The sequence below is a fragment of the Argopecten irradians genome, chromosome 7 (genome assembly GCF_041381155.1).
Source record: "Argopecten irradians isolate NY chromosome 7, Ai_NY, whole genome shotgun sequence".
Lineage (NCBI taxonomy): Eukaryota > Metazoa > Mollusca > Bivalvia > Pectinida > Pectinidae > Argopecten > Argopecten irradians.
Genome location: NC_091140.1, coordinates 20,862,119 through 20,870,964, shown reverse-complemented (window position 1 = coordinate 20,870,964; position 8,846 = coordinate 20,862,119).

The following is an 8,846-nucleotide window of genomic DNA, read 5'->3' as shown; positions in this document are numbered from 1 at the left end:
CAGCTACTAAATTGGATGAACTACATTTAATATCAAATTAAATAATGCGTCTTAAAATATAACAAATAGTAAATGGAAGGCATATATGGTATCTTTTTGATAAAGTATTTAACCTTCTTGTTCGTCAACTTCTATACTTCTGGTATGTACTGTTATCATGGGGCCTATACTCCATAACCTAGTCTATTTGGTGACAGGACTTGCAAGTAGCCATATTGTCAGAGTAAAACCAGATACAGTGTACTGTGACAGTGATGTTAGAGGCACTAATAACATGTTTAACAAACACAAAACAGCTAAGAAAAAAACCACCGCAGCATCGCTCGTTCTATTCACATTCTTCGTGTGAAACATTTGTTGTCACTGAATATCATGTTTCCTTTTAAATTGCTGAGTTTTTTGCAAAAGTTATAACTAGACTTGTACTACACGTGAATTTAGGTCGATGACCCGATAACTAGCTACCCTATATAACAAATATGTTTCGTTGAAGCTGTGTCCTTGAGCTACCGTTGCATAAAATATACACGCACGGTTTCGTAACACAGGTCATTAGCATTTACATGTAAATGCGTCATTCATAATAATCAACGCATATTTTATGTGACATGAAGTATTTTTGCATTAATATATATATAGTTGATACAAAGTAAAATTGAGATATTAATTTTGTGAAAAATTAGAAGGATTCATTTTTTCTCGTTGATGAGCAATCAGTATTTGTCATAAAATAAAGGTATATTTCAATTATTAACAACATGAATGAATCTATCAAAATGCAAGAAATTCGTAATATTCAGTAACATATGTTGAATCCGTTGAATCTCCATTTAGTTCACTTTGATGTAAAGATGAATTGTAACATTAATACATACAGTATCGCAGATTTCTTAAATTCTTGAGTTATTTGAAAAAAGTATCGACCGTGACGTAATTATTGCGTATGTGAACGTCTGATCCCCTGAAAATATGACGTTATATTCACAAAAACAGTACGTAATGATATTAATGACCCAACAAAGCACATGACTATAAAGTTCCTGTCAAAATACAACTAAATTACTCTCAAGCATTGTTAGTTCGCTAAACTATTGTACTATTGCAGAAATTCAAAAATAAATCAAGCACACACGTGTCTAACCTGTGCTCCCAGCAAGAAAATGGGTCACACGATATTCAGATGAAATGGAACACACAAAAAACAGATAGGTTTCGTAACTTTGGACAAAAGTCAGCAAATACACCGGCCATTGTTTATCATGTGTAGTCCCCAGCTAAGAATGACATGACTCCACGAGTTAAAGGTAGTGGTAAAATGCAATTTTTTTTCGTCTTGCATATTTTTTTTCTTTTATTTTTTGTTTGTTTTGTATAATAATAAACATGCAATTTCACACGGATATGTTTAGATTAATAACAGATATACAAATGTACACTTAGGAAGCTAAAAGAGTAATTTTATCAGCTTCATTGAACACACCCGAGTCGACCTTGAAATCTAAGTGAACCGAGCATCTGAATTTAGAGTCAAGCCAGTACAATAAAGCAGTGGGAATACTAACGCATATCAGGTGCTCTCAACTTAAGTATAAAAACACCATGTCTCAAACGACTTTTCTGAAACTGAAACCGGAAGTTGTGGAATGGAATCTTATGCGATTTTATTTCACTATAATTTGTTGTGTAGATTGTTTGTTGTCAATCAGACGCTTGATACAATGCATTGCGCCAAGCGTAGTTAACAAGAGTTTGACTGTGTTGAACAAATGTATACTGTCTGATGCTTATTAAATCGGTATTGTATCTTATTTTGAATGAAATTAATGCTTATATACTGATACATGATTGACAAATAATTTAGACTCTGGACAGATCCTTCCTGAGTGAGAAGGAAGTTGTTCATAGAGAGAAATTTGAGATGTTCTTGTTTTTAATAATTGTTATATATTTACCTCATAGATTGTTGATCAGTTTAAAATCTACCTAGCATTGTGGTCTAATTTTCGTGGAGTGAGACCGACAATTACATATAGTAGATTCACATTTCAAAGAGTTTAAGAACCTTCCTTGAAGGCAAAAGGTGTCATATATAAGGCTTAAGTAGATATATTACATATCAAAACTGTCGATATACTTGTCAAGTCGATTTATTGTGATAATATCCTTTATCTATTGATCTTGATTACATCCGGGTTTACCTACTCGGACAATGGTCAATATATTATAAAAACCCATGCCTGATTATGAACATAAGTTTTGGATCCCAACACTTCAAGGCGGTCACTACGGATATTTCTTGGATGTACCAGATAGAGAACTGTGTGTGTTGAACATTAATTCAAATACGGAACTTTTATAATGTGGTATCGCCATCTACGGACAACTAATTCGATGTCCCTAAATATTGGATACAATACGAGTGAATGACTTTCACATACATGCTATTGAAACAATAAAAAATAACCAATTTATTGTTTATGTATCCTTTTTGTTGGTTTTATATTTTTTTTATAACGATCTAGATATAAGCTGTCATTATCGCAGTTCAGTCGGCCTATTTTCCGTGAATTAAAGCATTTTTTCGATTGAACATGCTTCTGGAACTTAATTATTTTTATCTTGTTAATTATATTTCCAGTTTACATTATCTGTAATACACTTTTACCTAGATTATTCTGATGTATAACTTGCTAAACCAGCGAGTAAAAAATTCTATTTCACATGTGGATTATGACGTAATACTGCATCATATTATGTCTTACTTAAAGGAGACAACCATATCAAGATATCTCAAAATAAAAACACATCAGGTCGATAAAATACTAGTTTAGTGTTTGTGCAAAAGTCCCCTAAGGTGAAATATAAAAAAAATGTTAATATTTATTTTGTGACTCAGAATGCAACATCTTTTGACGGATGTTACCATTATAATGCAGCTTTCATTATAGAATGAGATTGGGGTATCTCTTCGGTTATATATTTGAAAAGATCATTTCTTATGTTTCCATAATGGAGTGTATTTTGCGGTGATTCTCCTTGTTTTTATCTCTTACGAAATTATCTTTTCACATCCTTCTCGCCGTACGAGGTATTTGAGGATAAAAAGCCGTGCGACCTATTAAACAGCTGGATCATTTACAACGTTGTAATTCGAGTTATATCCTATCATGTACACGACGCGTGATTTCAGGTCAATGATCCCATAAGTCGTAGACCTATATAACAGCTGTCTTCTGTTACGGGAAAGTGTGTCCTTTATATAGCTGGCGTATTATTTCCATATCCATGGTTTCGTTACATGGGGTACACATGGTTATTGGCTTTTAAATGTAGTTTGTGCTATTCATGATAATTAGTGCATACGTTACGTGCACTAGTTCTGCAATTAGTATTTCGATAAATATAGTAAAATATGAAACGTTTTTGCATACATAAATGGTTGATACAAAAGAAAACAAAAAATGTGAAAAAGAGACGGTTTCTGATGGCCATGCATTCAAGATTGTCACATAATCTCCTCAAGTTTTAAGGTTTAAATAATACCAATGGCGAGTATGATTTTTGAAATTCATTGTTTTCATATATTTTTCTTTCTTTTTCATTCTATAATTTGTATTTCAATTGATACGGGGATGGTTTATATTCATTCTTCATCATTTAGTCAATTAATTCATAAAAAAGCTTTCCACTCGTGTGTCATTTTCTCCAGTTTTGCGTTGATGTTTATGTTAATCTCGCCATATCTATAAATAGATTGTGTCTTTGCCAGCCACACCCTTCGTGCATCTTCTTTTATCTAACAAGTCTCATTTCTGTTGAAAATTAGAATGTGATGGGTCTGTTGTTTTCTTCTTCTTAATTTCAGCGTGTTTATTAACTAACTACATGTATTTGCCCTCTTTTTTGTGTCCCTCAATTACTCACCATTTTTAAATAAAAATTAAATGAATCCTCGGTGCTCACAGCTTCTATGATGCGCGTGTAGTAACTTATACGGTTGAAGTAAACGCTTTGCATGTAAATGAAACTATTCTTTTTAAAGTTTAAAATCTAAACTTGAAACTTCAAGGTTGTCATATTCAGTTGCACTCTTGCAATGTTCATGTTTTTGTTAAATATTATCTTTATCATTCTTCATCTTCGCTCCATTTATCTCAGTGACTATTTACTCAGTATAAACTTGTTCTCCTGTAATATATACATTTTCCTGCGCTCTGTTCATCTTATTAAGGCCTTTTTATGTTTTTGTCACTGAAAGATGTCAGCAACAAAGCATATGACCAAACCCTTTTAAGGTCTTTATCCTTCTATCATGTTCAGTGTATAAGGTATATACCGTTTAAAGAACGTATAATTGTGTAGGCAGGGGTAACACCTTTGTTTTTGTAAATTTTGTGAAACGTCTTAAAACTAATGGTTGCACAAAGTTTATACAGCTTATACAAAAAGAGAAGTTGTTTTACGAGTTAACATAGTAGTAATTCATTTCAAGTAATGTCATATGAAAATATAAAAATAAAATAGCTTTCACGACTTCATATCAAGATTAAAAAAACAACAAAATATAAAGCATATACATCGTTACCGCTTCTATATAATGGAATCATGACGAATTAAAAAGGATAGCCTATATGCAAATTTGTGCTATTACAAAATTTCTAAAGTGCGAGTTATGCTTAAAAATATATCGCCTATTTACAAATTGTACTATTATAGACTTCTAAAAGTATATAAAGTACACGTGTGAAATCTGTGCTCCAAGCAGGAAATTGGGTCACTCGATATTCAGATGAATTAGAGCGCTCAAAACAGATAGGTTACATAACCTTGTACAAAAGTTAACAAATGTAGTTATGTGCTTTGGTTTGTTTAGTTTTACGTCCTATTAACAGCCAGGGTCATGTAAGGACGTGCCAGGTTTGTTGGTGGAGGAAAGCCGGAGTACCCGGAGAAAAACTACCGGCCAGCGGTCTGTACCTGGCAACTGCCCCACATGGGATTCGAAAATCCCAGAGGTGGAGGGCTTGTGGTAATATGTCGGGACATCTTAACCACTCGGCCACCGCGGCCCCAGTTATGTGCTGTCCATTGTTTGTCAACTAAGTCTGATAAAGTGGTAAAAACTTAAAATAGAAATGTTTTTCTCTCTTGATTTAAAAAACAACTAACAACATATATGAACTAAGAAGTATGTTCATTTTACGTCTTCGTTGACGGGGATATGAAGATTTACGTAACTTTACATGTTTTAATACACCTTCGGGTAAATAAAACTTCATATCACCTTGCAACCGGGACCATTAATGTATAATATCTGTCAATTAATACCGAACCCCATCAAAATAAATAAATAAATAAATACATATAAATAACTAAATATAAAAAATACCAGATAGCCCATTTATATTTAATTTGATAAATAATTTTACGTCCTCGTTTCCTGGGGGATATGAAGATTGATTTACCTTTACATGCAATATTACACATTCGGGTAAATAAACTTACACATCACCTCGCAACCGGGATCATAATTGTATAATATTGTTGTCTATTAAATTAATTCATATTCAAGTCGTTAATTAAGTCAACAAAAAATCGTCATATGTGACTCTATCTACTTTGCTGCATAATGAGTGTTCATTTCAAACTCAATATGAATGACGTCTAGTAGATACAGTGATATATAAAATAGTATTTAAGACGTTGGCTGACGTCTGTAAGGATCTCTTTACCTTCCCCATATATTTCCTTTTGTCATCTTAACAGCTACGAGGACTTGTTAATAAAACTAATGGAGTTCATGAAGAAACAGATCAATGTCATCATTGCCCACAAATTGTACGTTATCATAAATTTATTGCTGAACAAAATAATTCGATGCATCGCCGAAATGCATTCTTTCGTTCAATACTACGAGGGGTATTCCAAAAGTAATGACACTTGCCTTATTTCTCAAAAATTTTGAGTGTTTCGATCATTTTAATTTTCCATGTCTTTCAAAATACTCACCATCCGCATGAATGCATTTTTTTTAAACAGCCAATCCAATTTTGAAAGCATTGTTCATAGTCTTCAATGGGTACACCCATAGGAAACTGATAAATAGCAGACACATGGGCATTTCTTGACTCATGTCTCTTTCCTGACATTTGAGATTTTGGTTTGGGAAACAGGAAGTAATCGCTGGGGGCCAAGTCGGGTGAAGGAGGAGGACGGTAACTTTTTCCGATTCTAAAAACTCAGTCACAAGGCGTGCTTTATGAGCAGGGGGCATTATCATGCAAAAGCTGGGGATATTTGCGTCCTGTTTTGGGACGGCGACTCTTGAAGCAAGCCTTCAATTTTTTATTTTTAAATAACATTTTTATAGAATGTTTATGTGACCGTTCTGCCCATTGGTACAGGTATTGGCTATTTTTTGAACCCTTATTATCGAAGAAAAATACCTAACACGTTCTTGATCGTACGTTGTCGATTGGCAATTCTTGGGCGTCTTGCATTTTTGGTTGCCCATATTTTGTTGGATCATTTCCGTTTTTGGTTTGAAATAGGAAACCCATATCTCATTACCAGAAACTAAATTATCAAAAGCGTTCTTGTTCTATTTTGGATACATTTTGCAGAAATGTTTTGCATTTGCGACACGGGATCTCTTTTGTTCATCTGTTAACAATGGGGTATCCATTTACCATTTATCTTTCTAAGTTTTAGATGTTTCTTTAAAATACCATGAACTCGCGCTAAAGACAAGTTCGTCAATCGTGCTAAATAACTCACAGTGTATCACACATCTTTTTTCATCATATTACTGATTTTTTAATGTTGCTCATTGTTGTACTTGTGGCAGGACAACCTGGACGAGCAGCATCTCTAAGCTACTGCTTCCCAGTCTTAAATTTAAGTACTCACCTATAATTAGACCTATGTCACATAATACCTTTCCCATAAATGTCGCACACTTTACCGTGGATATCTATCGGTTTTACGCCGATTAGCGACCTACCTTATATAGGCGCTAATTTAAATCGCATATTAGAGAACAACCAACTAAATAATTTTACTTCGACCACAGTGTTAAACTTTGTTAAAGTTTTGTACTGTATTAATAAAGCAAGGGAATATTAGTTAGCTATTGTGTTCTATAATTAAAGTCTTGGTTCTCATATAACACTAGATAGAAAAAAAGTTTGGGTCCTTCTGTTCAAACTCCAACCAGGGTAGCTATATTGAAATCAGGCGCATTTTGTGCTGAAAAATCCTGTAATTCTAATATTTTTACCTATTCATTATCAAAATTGATATTTTGGACTTAAATCTCAATATGAATTTCCAAATTAATATCATGGTTATTTAGGAATAATTACCTGTCAGAAAACATTTTTACTTTTAAAATTCATAATTAGCCAGTTAATCAGCGGCCGGGTAAAAATTCTATCCTGGCCTCAATCTTGTATGCACAGGGGCCATTTCGAAGGTCATTTTTATTTCGTTAGTTGTTCCCTATTAAAGCTCTGCTCTCAGTCATATTGCGTATAGTGCAATGAATGCATTATAAAGCAATTTGCACTACAGGCCAGTTAGGTTACGAAGAAGATTTTTACCTTTGTTATGCTCCCTTGATCACTATTTCAGCCAGAGACAGTTTTCAGTATATAGGGCATGATGTTCACAAAATAGAGGCCAGATGACATTATTTTTGGAACACCCCTCGTATTGTATGTAATAGATAGCTGTTTGTGTTTTTTGTTGTCTTGCTTGTTGACTGTGACGATTTGCATAGAATTTGTGTATGAGATAAATATTGTACCGTCCATTCTTAAATAATTCACACAGAAATGCACGCCCAATCAGATACGCATCATAGTCTCTAAAGGAGGGGTATCACTTTGGTCGTTTTACGACCACTCAGTGATAAGCAAAATATTTTGCATGAAGATACTTTAGGGTCAGCTGTATATTGCTATTCAGAATATCCGATTTTTCCTGCGCTCATGGTAATTTTAGGGGCCGAAGGTCAAAGTGTGAAAATTCATATTTTCATTGTTTAAGTCCTTATTAACTAATTATTAGAATAGAGATAATATTTTTATATCATATATCTAACATCATGCTTGCAATGTAGATATTGCTTGAGATTCATAAAAATAATAATCAGCTTAAACACTTGCTTAAATATGGAAAACCATAATATACATAGTTGACAGACGATACCTTTCGTTGAATTGACCTAATTAATCCTCATCACCCACTTCATGTGACCCTATTTAATCAGATCATGACAAAATCCTATTAAAGCTCTAAACGTCAATTTTAAGCTATGCAATGGTTGAAAAATTAAATTATTTACATCTAAGTAACCACAAAATTAAGATTCCAAACTTAGTCGCCTTTTACGATCATGCAGTGGGGCAGCAGACAAACTTATAATATCCTACCTTTAGTGAAGGTGTTACGTAAAATAAACTCATAAAACAAGCTGAAATAATTTTAAAAACCTGCTTTTAAACATGGGAAATCAGAGGATGCTTAGTGGACAGATGCTATCATTCATTGAATATGACCTAATTTAAACACGTGACCTAGCCAATATGAGCCTAGGTTTAATCATCTTAAGCAGGCCATATCAAGATCCACATGCAGTATAATACATTAAATTCAAGCTATTACATTGTTGAAAAAACTTAGTTTTCAGCAAATATATGAGAGTTTTTAACGCTGAAATGTAATAAATACTTAACTAGGTCACTGTGACTTACTTTTCTTTAGATTTCTGAACTGAACTTGACAAACCCAATATTTACATGCAATAATAATAATAATAATAATAAAAAATTCTCTATTCTAAT